Here is a 13,907-nt window from a genome sequence, read left to right on the forward strand (position 1 = left end):
AATCAGTCAAGACTTTACAAAGGTGATTCACCAGAGAAACAATATCATATTTGGACTTGTGTATGTACTTCACAACATCAGTTTCTGAGTAACCAACGACCTAAATACAGAAACTGATCTTGTTACCCCAAGCTTCATTTACTCTAAAAAATAATCTTTTGTATGTATTCACTATTGTGGAGATAATTTGCATCCGACTAAATTATATACAAGTTTATAAATGGTTAGAGTAGTTACATGAGTGCTTCTTGAGAAGGAACCCCACTACGTACCTCGTCTTATCTACTTGTCCAAGAATGTATGGTTTCTCCACAAACGGACACAGAGCGGTGGAGTCAACACATTGTTTGTGAGTGACAGATATCTATCCTCTCAATAGGATAAGACTTCAATACGCTCTCAATAGGATAAGAATCCTTTTGTGGTTGGTGGAGGCATAAAAATGTGGAAAAAGATAAACCACTTCTGAAGAAAAACAAGAAACCAGATTCAAAATAGCGTAGAAGAGAAGAGCTTTTTGGATTATGGAAGTAAAAAAAATCGCCATGGAAGAAGAAGAAGAGGTAGCAGGTTATCACGATGATGGAAGTAAGCAAATAAGCATGGAAAGAGTAGAGTTGCCACAAGTTCTCGAGCATCTCCTAGACTATGATGGGACTCCAGAAGAAGAAAAGGAGGTGCCACATCACGATAATGGAAAGAAGCAAATCAGCATGGAAAGAGTAGAGTTTCCACAAATTCACCAGCATCCTTTGATACCTTTCACTCGCTTTGTTCTTACTCAGTGCAAGGTGTGCAGATTACTCCATGATGATAGATATTACTTTGCTTACATCTATGGTGGGTACTGTTGCAATGATCTGGGGTGTGGTATTAATGATGTGTTCCATAAAGATTGCGCAAATCCCTTAAAAGAGATCAACCACTCTGGGATGTTGGTTATTGTTGTACAAAATGTGATTTCAAGTTGGATATGGTGTGTGCTAGGAGATCAAATCCACTTGTTCTTCCTGTAAATTCCTACGGACACTCAAACTCTCATATCATCATTATGAGTTTGAATTGATAATCTGCAAAGCGTGTAAGATAAAGATAAAACCGGAAGTTCTACATTATAGATGTCAAGAGTGCCAAGAATTTGTCATCCATGAAGATTGTCCTGAAGCATACCACACTTCTCACCCCCAACACCCACTCAAGTCACTTGGTGGAGATGAAGTCCCTGATTAAGCCGACAAGAAGTGTCTTCTTTGCGGGAGGGATTTTGATCAAGAACATCGCCAACTTCACCACTGTGATGTTTGTAATGTCAGCATATGCAGACTGTATGAAAAACCCACCACACGGTAAATCAATACAATTCTGGTGGATCATGAAATTGCATTGAAAACAAAAGTAAGAGCTTCGATTACCTTGAGACCCACAAGCATTGCAACTGTAGTCAATGAACAAGATGAAGACACATGAACATCAACTTCATCTTGTTCAAAGACTCATTGACTACAGTTGCAATGCTTGTGGGTCTCAAGGTAATCGAAGCCCTTACTTTTGTCTTCAATGCAATTTCATGATCCACCAGAATTGTATTGATTTACCGCGTGTCATCAATATAAATCGCCATGATCAGCGCATCTCTTGGTCATGGAGAGTGGAAATGCAGAGTTTGGCGTAAAAAAAGTAGATGGATTTTATGGGGCTTATACTTGCTCAAAGTGTCCTACTTTTTCTGTTCATGCAAGATGCGCAACAGACAAAGACGTATGGGACATGGTCGAACGGGAATGTACACCAGAATAAGAAGAGGAAATTGCACCTTACGAGGTGATTGATGATAGCACAATAAGAAATTTCAGTCATGATCATAACTTCCAATTCAACAAGGATGGGAGGACTCTATCTGAAAGCACACTATGCGTGGCATGCGTTTTTCAGATTGGTTAAGAACCATTCTACATTTGCAAGCATCATCAATGCGGTATCATTCTCCATGAAAAATGTGCAAACCTTCCACGGAAGAAACGTCACGTGCGCAACAACCTGCCATTCACGCTACACACTGGTGTTGGCTTTGTGGTCAGTACTCCACCGGTTTCAGGTACGAATCTGGAGGTGTGGTGACTTTAGATGTAAGATGTGCTTCAATTTCAGATTCACTTGAGCACGAAAGCCATCCACATCCTCTATACTGCTCCTCTAGTTATACAAATGGTAAGCTTTGTAGTAGATGTGGGGCGCGCTACGGTTTATTTAGATGTGACGAGTGTGACTATATATTGGACGGCAAGTGTGCTCTTTTACCTGAAAAGGTAATGAAAAAGAGATACGATGATCATCCTCTCTTGTCATATGGAGACATGAATGTGGATGAAAAATATTGGTGTGAGGCATGTGAAACAAAATTGGATCCTAAGAGAGGTTTCTACACATGCAATGATTGTGAAGTCGTTTTGCATATTTCATGCCTTTTTGGAGACTTCTCATATATCATGCCTGGTTCATCAGTAAACATTGCGCACAATTATGAAGATCAACACGCATATATCAACAAAGGTTCAGAGACAAGCTACAATCCAGAGACAAGATACAATGCAGAAGTGGTGTCCAACACCTCTATTTGTAGACCATTTTGCAATGTGTGTAACTCTCGATGCAAGCTCCCTTCCGTTCTTAATGTTTCCAAGGGCGACGTTATTTGTTCTTTATCTTGTTGTTCAAATGATTTTTTTGCATGAAAAAATCGAATTATAATTGTTGTTACAAGAGATTTCCCACAGGTTTCCTCTTCGTCTTGATATCTCAGAAATATCTATACATCAGGAACACAATCGACGGTTCTCCATCCATCGTCTTTGCCTAGGTTGAGATCATATGTGGCTTTGATGTTGTGTCGTGTCTACTACTGAGACAACATAAAGAATCGTGAAGAGAACCTTGGATCATTTGTGATATAAGCTTTGCACTCTCTGAACGATACAAATCTCCTTTGAAACCAATCTGATACAGATGAAAGAAAAATCAAAAAGCTGAATTTGAGTTAAATTCATAGAGGCAGCGATGATTTATGTGTTTTACCTCGGTTGAGCTATCCGGAGAGAACCACCTTAAGAAAACTCCTAAATGTACAACGGCTGGTATCAACTTGATTAGAAATGGTGTCGTTACCTGCAACAAGCTTTACTTGAATAAGTTACTAAACAATAACATTGAACTTAAAATGCAATAACTCAAAAAAAAAAAAATGGATCATACCAAGCTTAAAGCAGTTGTCCCGAGAGGTAGGAGGTACAGTTTGCTATGCAAATAAACACAAACCATTTCATTTTTATCACTCCACAGAAAGCGAGCTAGCTATTATTGTACCACACAGACTGGTTGATATAAGCTTAGTTTGATCCATAAATCAAAGAGCTTACCTCAATTAGGTGAAGATTAGATACACGACTTAGCAGAACAAAAGCAAATTCTCCAATCTCCGCAACCGACATTCCAACCTATTGACAAGAAAAACTGTAAGGCCTCTCACTACATAAAGGGTTGGAGCAATGTGAAAGCGGAAAAAAGAAGAAAGGAAGGGTTCACTTCTTATAAGTATCCAAAGATTTTAACAACGATCGCAACTACCACGGTCTTTATCACTATCACCAGTAACACACACTGCTGCTACCAGAATATCAACATGGTTCCACAAGAAGTGCATATGTATCAACATGCCAATGCTAACAAGTTTCTGAGTAACCAATGACCTAAATACAGAAACTGGTGTTGCGGAGTACATAGACAAGTACTCCATACCTGATCTTGTCATTAATGAATGAATGATACGGCTACAAGAAGTCGAATTATCTTCACGAAATTGAAGCAAAGACCACAAACATATATTTTCAGTTAGTGTGAGAAAAATCCATCTTCTGTATGTATTCATTAATGTGGAGATACTTCGTCAGGCCCGGCCCGGGCTTAGGACCCAAAATATTTTGAGAGTTTTTAGCTTTAGAAAAATGGCCCAAAAGTTTTTTAAAAATTTTTAGCTTAAAAAAAACCCAAAATTTTTAATTTGAGTAAGACCTTTAATTTGGATGGACCATCCATGTACTTCATATACAATTATTATTGGATATAGTAGTTAGATACTTGCATGAGTGCTCCTTGAGAATGAATTTATTGGCAGAAACTACGTACCAAGTTAAGAATTTGAATCCTTATTTGTGGTCCTCATAGTCAAGCAAGTAGATAAGAATCCTTTTTTTCGTCCTTCTAGTAGTTTTACTTGGCAAAATATCCATAACTTTTGATTTAATTCGAACCGAAAACCTAATATCCATAACTTTACGAAACAGGCAAATACTAATATGCAATATCCGTAAAAAAACAACAAATCACACATACTAAAATTTTTATAAACGGATATCCAATATGTTATATGCATATATATACATATATTTAAAGAATTATATATTTATTTGTTATGTTTTTATGATTTTGACTGATGAATCATCACTTTAAAATTATCATATTACTTAAACTTAATTAAATAAGGAGAAATGAGAATTAAGATATATATACATTTGTCATCATCTATAACAGACTCAAAATGACCCTGTAAATCAAACTGGTAACTCGGCATCCATGTGAACGACGAAAGATGATTGCTTCCTAGAACTGAGTGCTAAATTATCCGCCTTTGAATTCTGCGTTCTTGGTACATGAATGATCTCCGAGCTAAGAAAACTTTCTCTCAAGGTCTTTATGTCCTCCAAATAATTTGCAAAAGCTGGTCAATCTTCTGGTTCCGAAACCATCTTCACCACTTAAGAGAAATCTGTTGCAAACGTAACCTGATCCTGTCGTAAGTTCCTCATACACTCCATTGCCCAAACCAAAGCCTCGATCTTTGAATGAAGGGGAGACAAACTAGCCCTTACATTTCGTGCCCCCATCAAACCATCAAAACTTTCCAATGTACTATACCATCCTTGTCCTGAAAAAACCTCATTTTCTTTCCAAGAGCCATCTGAAAAACACCAACGCCCTGGGATTGACTGCATAGTCGTAACCTCTACAGGTCGTGCCACCCTCTATGTGTTCAACACTTGTGCTTTAGCCCAAAATGTTGACTCTGTTTCGGCCAATTTTAACGTATCTTGAGAATCAACGTCTACATTACTAAAAGCTTTGTTGTTCATTCCTTTCCAAATGTACTATAGAATCCATGCAAATTGATGATCGTCCATTTGTTGATAGACTCTCTAAAATAAGTTATCTATATTTGTAAATAGAGTAGTAGTAGGGAAGATAGTTGGGTTGGGTGGAATTTTTGAAAGGGCCCAAATTTGACGCGCTAGAGAACACTAAAAAAACACAAAGTTTATCGATTCCTCTGGAGCTCCACATCTACCACAACATATATCCCCTTTAAAACCTCTCGCGCACAGATTTTTCTTGACTGCTATACATCCTGATACCATTTGCCACAAAAAAATGTTTTATTTTTGGTGGACACCGTATTTTCCAGCAAAACGCCTTTAATGCATCAACTGTGGGTCCAACCAATGGCAGTGGTTTTTCCATATCTGGATAAACCCTTTCCACCTAATAACCTGATTTAACTGTGTATTTCTCATTCTTCGTAAAGTGCCATCCATCTTTATCCACCATAGCAGTCCTGCTCAGTGGTATGCTTGCAATGATATTTATATCCCGAGGATCCACCAGAGCCTGGATTGTCTGCAAATTCAAAGTTCGCGAAGCCGAATTAATGAGAGAGTCCACTGTGAGATCCGGGTAACTATTTTATTGATTTTATTTGCTGGTCTCGGGTGAGTGGTTGAGATCCATGGATCATTCCATACAGAGATAGATGTTCCGGATCCCACCCGTTTAATTAGTCCTTTGCTAACCAGAGATCTAGCCGATACAATATTCCGCCAGCCATAAGAGGGAGAGTATGATCTAATCGGTTCCAGGGGTGAGGCATTCTTGAAGTACCGTCCTTTAAAGACTCGAGCAAATAAAGAATTTGGTTTCTCTATTAGACGCCATAACTGTTTGTCTAGCATTGCCGTGTTGAAATCCGTGAGATCCTTGAAACCTAAACCCCCATCTTCCTTGTTTTCACAAACTTTGTCCCATGATTTCCAGTGCATACCTTTTGTACTCCCCCTGGACTCCACCAAAATTGTGTTGTCGTACTCGTAAGTTTCTTTACAGTTGCCTTAGGTAATCGATAGCAAGACATTACATGATTTGGTAAAGCTGTAACCACTGACTTGATGATCACTTCCTTTCCTCCTTTTGAGAAAAGCTTAAAAGTCCAGCCATTAACCCTACAATTTAAATGGTCTTGAACGAAACCAAAGACTTGTATCTTAGATCCCCTAAGGTTCTCTGGGAGGCCTAGGTAAGATCCCATTCCTCCTATATTCTTGAAAGACCATGGATTTGATCCATTCTCGTCCATGGTTTATAGGTGTTTTTACTATCTATTATTATATTATAGAGTCTATTTATTATACTTATAAGATCAGGAGGGATTTGGAGATAATTGATGATTTTGGAGCATTTTGGAGATATTTGGAGCAAACACCCGAGATGACCATCGAGCTCGACCATCGGTCGATATTGGAGGAGGAATATCGATCGATGCTCACACTTGAACATCGATCGACAGCGAAGCGCGCAGAAAGCCTGTTTGGTCACAACCAACTTGAAGCCCAAGTCTTCACCAATTTACAAGATTACCCCTGACGAGTTTTAACCTAATTATATAAACTTTGCCACCATGTTAGAGGCAAAGTGTGATTTTCTGTGTTTTTAGTTTTATTACTTTCATCAAAATGTTTTAGGATTGTGATAGATTGGGGAGAAGATCCAAAGTTATAATTTGTGATTGGAACTCCATTAATATATATTTTTACTATTCTATGAAGTTTTCTAACCTAATTGCTTTCATGAATTGCTTGGTCATGTCTGAGTAGTTCCACCGTTAGATTTAGGGTTTAAATAGGTTATGAGGGATTAATCCCAACTATAGATTGCTGAGTTGTGGTAATTGTCATTAGGATTGTTCATTAATGTATGTTTCTAGATTAGCTACCTAGAACTTGCCCTATGATTGATAGATAAAAGCGAGAGCTTCATTCTCATCCTGAAAACATTCTAACTGAGCTAAGTTTCTTGCTAAGAGTAAGGCGAGAGCTGATCTAGTGAGCTTAGTAAGCTTCATTCAACCCACACATAAAGCTTAACTAGAAACGCGTCGATCGATATTCATATTGGATAATCGATCGACGAAGCGAAAGGTGTATCGATCGATATCCCTATAGGATTATCGATCGACACTGCTATTGATCGAACACATTTGTTTGGGTTATTAGATCTAGTTAATAGACGAGTTCAAACATGCGATAGCTGATGGATTTGTTGAATTGACAGTTGAGCTTTACATTATCATGCATGTAACTCATTAGGCATCTACAAGATTATAATTCTAAGCACCAAAACCTAAACCAATCAATCGAGCAATTACTTGCTCAACTAAAACTGCAAATTTACATTTTAAACCTTAAAAACTTCCTACTTAACAAATCATATAAGATCCATTAGGTTCCCTAGCTCCCCGTGAATTCGATCCCTAAGTACTACAACTCGACCTCTTATTTGAGAGAGTATAAATCACTCCTTAGGGTAATTTGAGTGATATCAAATTTGGCGCCGTTGCTGGGAAGCTTTGATCGCCTATTAATTTAATTTTTGTTAAGTTTCTGACATAAATTTTTTTCTTGGATTTTCAGGTACATGTCCAGCAGTACTAGAAGCAACAAGGAAACTCAACTACTGTTCTCACCAGATCCTGCAAGCTTGGAGCGTTCAATCCGCAAAGCAGCACTCTCCTCATCGATCGATAACACCACCTGTTCATCGATCGATTTCTGTCAACCACCGTCGACCCAAACACTAGTCCCGTCGACCGATACTCACTCACCACTATTGACCGAAGACACTCATCTTCCGTCGACCGACATCTTCTATCCGACATTGATTGATACTTCAATCCAAACATCGATCGATACTGGGCCGCGAGACATGGTTGCTACTTTGATACTTGTACGAGATGATAGAGGAAACCTCCATGACCAGGAAGGTCATCTGCGTAATGCAGCAGGTCAGAGGATATATGCTCAGGGGGCTGCAATCCCTGAGTCCGATACTAATGCTATATGAGCCATTCTACCTGTAGATGAGGCTGCTCGAACCAGAACGTTGGCTGACTACAACCGTCCAGATCAGTTCTACACCAACCGATCAGCCATTCGTGCTCCCACTATTCAGAGGGATTTCGAGTTGATGCAGTACTACACACTCGTGGGACAGACACCCTACTATGGGTTATCTCACGAGCATCCTATGGACCATCTGGAGAGGTTTAAGGATCTTATATCTGCTATTAAAGTCGAGGGAGTCTCTGAAGACTACCTCCTATGCAAGCTCTTCAAGTACTCACTTGCTGGAGATGCTTTGCATTGGCTTAAGCAGTTACCACCAGAATCTCTGACGTCCTGGGGCGCCATCAAGAATGCATTCTTATGCAATTTCTTCGATGAAGCGTGTGCTGAAGACTTGAAGAGCAAGATTGCTACGTTCACTCAGGAGCCTGCAGAGTCATTCAAAAGCTCCGAGATTAGATTCAAGTCTTATCAGAGAGACTGTCCACACCATGGATTCAATGAAGTACAGCTGCTCAGTACTTTCTATAGAGGCATCACGGTGCAGTACCAGATGGCTCTTGATGCTTCCAGCAATGGAAACTTCAACACCAGGAATCCAGAGGAGGTAGCAGAGGTTATTGAGAACCTAGCATCTAGCAGCAGCACCAAGAACACTGACTTTGAGAGGAAGAAATTTGCCACCATCCTTGGGAATGATCAGATGGATGAGGTGAAGGCAAAGTTGGACAGTGTTCACATGCTTCTCAGGAAGCAGGTCTGTTTGGTTGAAGAAGCAGAGGCTGTAGGCACAGAGGGTAGAGAAGAGGAAACATATGTGGAATTCATCAGTGGAACTGGATTCCAAGGTTCGGGGAACCAGGGAGGAAACATAAAATCCTATGGAAATATGGGTAACTTCAACCAGGGTTCGCAGCACCAGAAACCCTACAACAACAACTACAGCAACAACAGGGGTTATGGAAGCTCTTACTACCAGAAGCCACCACAGCCAACTCAATAGATCAAGATTGAGGAGATGCTTGATAGAGTCCTAGAGGGGCAGCAGCGCATGACGGTGGACTTCAATAGGAAGATTGATTCTGTCTACACCAACCTGAACACAAAGTTTGAAACCTTCAGCACTCATGTGAAGAAGCTAGAGATGCAGGTTGTTCAGACAGGAGAAGCTGTTAAAAGGCAGAGAGCCTTAACAAAAATGGTAGAAGATGATGTGATGAGACACCACGTGAATTCCATCATTGGGGATGATTTCTGGCAAGTGGTGAAGGAAGAGAAGCTGTAAGAAAGAGTTTTCGAAGTAAAAAGTCTGATGAGTTTCGGCGGATCACATTGGTGTCGATCGACGCCAAACCACGAACATCGATCGACAGAGGTCATCCAAAATCGATCGACGTCCTCTCCTGGACGTCGCTCGACAATACCTACGGAATCAACCGCATCTTGCAAAGCCGTGAGGATCATGACTCACGAGGAGTTCGCAGCAAAACACCCACATCCGCCCAGCCTTGTCTACATAAACATACTCAAGGTCGGTTGACCTGATCAGTACATCGCCTCGCACCACAGTCAGTCTGGACGATCCTATCTAGGATCGGGGACATGACATACAACCTCTCCTGGACATCGCTCGAAAACACCTATGGAATCAACCGCATCTTGCAAAGTCGTGAGGATCATGACTCACGACAAGACACCCACATCCGTCCAGCCCTGTCTATGTAAACATCGATCGACATTCTGACCCCACCATCGATCGACATTCTGACCCCACCATCGATCGACATCAGGAGATCATCATCGATCGGCAACCTCAAGCGCCTATGGATCGACGAGCACCTATTACGTACCGAGTGCAGATACCAAAGATAGATGTTGCACGTCTTAATGCACTCAAGCCCAAACCAAAACCTTCAGAAAACCCACCGGAGACCGTCGGGACACCACCAGGTGATGGAGTGGATCCTATGGAAGTTGATAGGGTTGCTAAGGGTTTCTACTGGAAGAACCCTAAGGAGAAAAAAGGAAAAAGAGCGAAACATCTGAAGAGGGGGGCTAATAAAAAGGAAAAGGAAAGTTTCCGGAAAAGAGTCTTCAGGATTCCTCTAGATAAGCCGTTCGATGAAGCTTATTATACCCACAAATTGTGGATGTTCTTCAGAGACACTAGAGAGAGAGAAGAAGACATCAGGAGAATGTTCTGTGAAGCTAGAGAAAATATGAGGATGAGGATTACATTGAAGAAGAAGAGTGATCTAGGGCAATTTGCAATACCTTGCACGGTGAAGGGTATTGAATTCCCACATGCCTTGTGCGACACAGGAGCATCAGTCAGCATCCTACCTAGGGTTATTGCAGACCATCTAGATCTGTAAGTGGAGCCTTCACAAGAATTATTCACTTTTGTGGATTGTTCCTAGAGAAACTCAGGAGGAATTGTGAGAGACCTAGAGGTGCAGATTAATAATGCCCTAGTTCTAGTAGATTTCCATGTCTTGGACATCAAGCTGAACTGGAACTCTTTTCTATTACTTGGGAGAGCCTTCTTGTCAATAGTGGGAGCAGTGTGCAACTTGTAAACCAACCAGTTGTGTCTAACACTCATCGATCCTAATGCCCACTACGACCCTATCCCAGTCAAGAAGCCACAGACGACCTCCAGAAAAATCAATGATCCAGGAATCATTGCAGCTTGCCACTATGGAGCCGAGTATGAGACAGAATACACAGCATCGATCGAGACTCACACTGCAACATCGATCGACAGTGCCCATACAAAATCGACCAACACCCCAAAGGAAGAATCAGTCGACAATAGTCAAGGAGAATGGGAAAACGACTACTATATTCCCACTATGGCAACACACACCATGCATATAGAGGAGTATGATGAAGATTATGAGAAGGATAGACTTCTAAATCATTCCTCTTGGACGAAGAAGTCGCCATCGATCGACATATACGGTTCAGCATCGATCGACACTCAACTTCACCAACCAAACCACCATCAGATATCGACGACAACACCATTTTCCATCGATCGACACTAATGTTGACGCTACTAGAGACGAAGATTACTCAATTGGCAGTTGGGCAGATAATCGCTATCACGAGAGCTACGCAGTAGAGACATCATACTGTGATCAAGGAGATGATGAACTTAATGAGGGTTTCACATACGAGGAGCTTCTCAACATGCAAAGACGCGATGAAACAGATCAGAATCATGCAACAACTGTTTGGGAAAGAACACGTTTCAGCCATCCGATCGACAGGGAGAGCCGTCCATCGATCGACACCAATCATTTGCAATCGATCGACATCCACAATACAACATCGATCGACATCCGTCCAAAACCAAAAACCACTGTAAGAGAAAAAGATAAATATGATAACCAGTATCTAACTCCAGACGAATTTGGTATTTTCAGGGACACAGATGGCTACGCAAGAGCAATAGACAGACATACAATGCACGTATCTCGAGAGGACATCGCAGACATCCTTCAGACAGCTAATGGAGAAGACAACCTGTTCATACATCAACGTAACATTCCAGAACACCAACAGAAGGCTACAAAAGAGTTCTATGACACAGCTGGTGGCATAGACAAAAGCTTCAAACAGAGGACTCGCCATCCAACTCAACCATCGATCGACGTTAACGTCCCAACATCGGTCGACAGAAGGCCATAATTGGGTAGAAGAGCTTTCGATCTTTTGGGTACCAGGGGATTCTACTGGGAAGAGAAGGATGAGTATGGAATCTACAGAGATGATCAGGGATACGCCAGAGATCTAGATGGACACACCATTCTTGTTCACAACAGAGATATCAGAAGACTTCTAGAAAGAGCTTCAAGAGATGAGCCAAGCTACATATGTCTTCCTGAACATGCTAGCTCATTCACACAGACCAAGCTGGTACCAGAGATCTACACCAAGGACGAGATCAATGAGATGTTTTATGGAGTCTGTGGGGAACACGAGAAGAACAAAGAAGCCTTCCAGATGAAATTTGATGGTGTCTACTATCCACTGAATGATAGTATCAGTTGGCTGACGACTTGCATGGAGGAGATGAAGCAAGACATAGCCAGAATTCAGAACGCGACCGACATTGCTCGACCTACATCAATCGACAACCACATCCACACATCGATAGACAGTCGCTTACGCACATCGATCGACAACCGCATACCAGCATCGGTCGACGACAACCCACCACCCCACATTCGATAAAGTCTCAACCAGATTTTCACACCAGGGCAGGAGATAGATCAGATAGTTGAAAGGATCTACAGAGCTCTGGAATCTACAGAAGAGATGCTTGATGGGAGATGTGATGACATCTATTTCCCAATGGATCTTAGCATTATTGCTTTGACCTCAAAGATATAAGCTATTCAAGGGGAATTGGTGGAGATTCAGAGTTACATTGCCCGTTGACCAGAAGCATCACCATCGATCGACAGACGCAACAACAAATCGACCAATATTCATCAACAGATATCGGTCGACAAAGCTTCAAACCGAGGGAGGCTAGTTCAAAAGATAACATCCGACATGTCTGATACACACAACCATGGAGAGGAGATCTCAGATGACACTTACGCCAGACTTATGAGACATCAGTTCAATCTGGAGAGTCTTGGAGATAGATTGTAGAAGATAGAAGATGCAACTACAATAATGAAGGAGAAATAGCGCAGAGGAGATGAAGCTATGAGAGACTTCACTGGTACTTGGTTCAACAAGCGCAAGGAAGATATGGAGACTTGTTTCCAAAAAAGTACCAACTTTCAACATCACTAGCCCAATCACCTCCAAAGTCAAGCTAAATGACTATAACAAAGCGCTGAGTGGGAGGTAACCCACTATTAGGTAATATTTATTTAGTTTTTATTAATATATTATTTATGTTGGCTTTTATTTATTGCAGGTCATATAAAAAAAAAAAAAACAGATCCGAGTAGACGATTGCCCTTAGTATCGACCGATGAGACACTGTCGACATCGATCGATAGGACAACACCTGCATCGACCGACACCAACATCCTTACATCGGTCGACATCCATTCTGGTCCGATATATCGTTCTAACTCGTTACATTGCGTACTTATGATTTATTATCAACATAACTCCGACTGAATTTAGACTGGGACAATGTAGTTTAAGTCTGGAGGAGGTTTACTGATATTAGTTTATTTATGAATTATAAAAATATATTTTCAAACAAAAAGTTTTTATTGAGTCAAAAAGGGGATAATGAACTTATTAGATTTTTGCTTGTTGTCTAACCATTCTTTAGCAGCATTCTAGGTTTACTGATTGCAGATATTACTAAAGATACTAAAGTGGATCAACCTGTCAACTATGTTACACTTGCTAAGATTGTTTGAAGGAACCAAAGCTGACCTCAAACACTAAACTTGACACAACTGCTTGTCTTGGGGCTTGGTATACGTGAGATCGGATTCTTCAAATAAGCCTGAAAGGTAAAGCCTTGTGTGGATAGATTTATCACCATCCCTCTCTATTTTTGAAATTAAAAAAAATATATTATTTATATTTTTATATTAGAGATTTATTTAGGAAGAAATTCGAACATGATTTGGTGGCTATAACCATTAAGGCTTGCTTCATATGAATTCTATAGGTAAAAGATTATAACAGGACTTGGTG

The 13,907-nt window shown here is 40.7% G+C and overlaps 1 pseudogene; it reads left to right on the forward strand.

The window, feature by feature from the left end:
• Positions 1–310: 310 nt before the first annotated feature.
• LOC106306891 lies at positions 311–2,988 on the forward strand (annotated as a pseudogene).
• The last annotated feature ends 10,919 nt before the right edge of the window (positions 2,989–13,907 follow it).

This window comes from Brassica oleracea, chromosome C7, assembly GCF_000695525.1.
Source record: "Brassica oleracea var. oleracea cultivar TO1000 chromosome C7, BOL, whole genome shotgun sequence".
In the NCBI taxonomy this organism is placed as follows: domain Eukaryota; kingdom Viridiplantae; phylum Streptophyta; class Magnoliopsida; order Brassicales; family Brassicaceae; genus Brassica; species Brassica oleracea.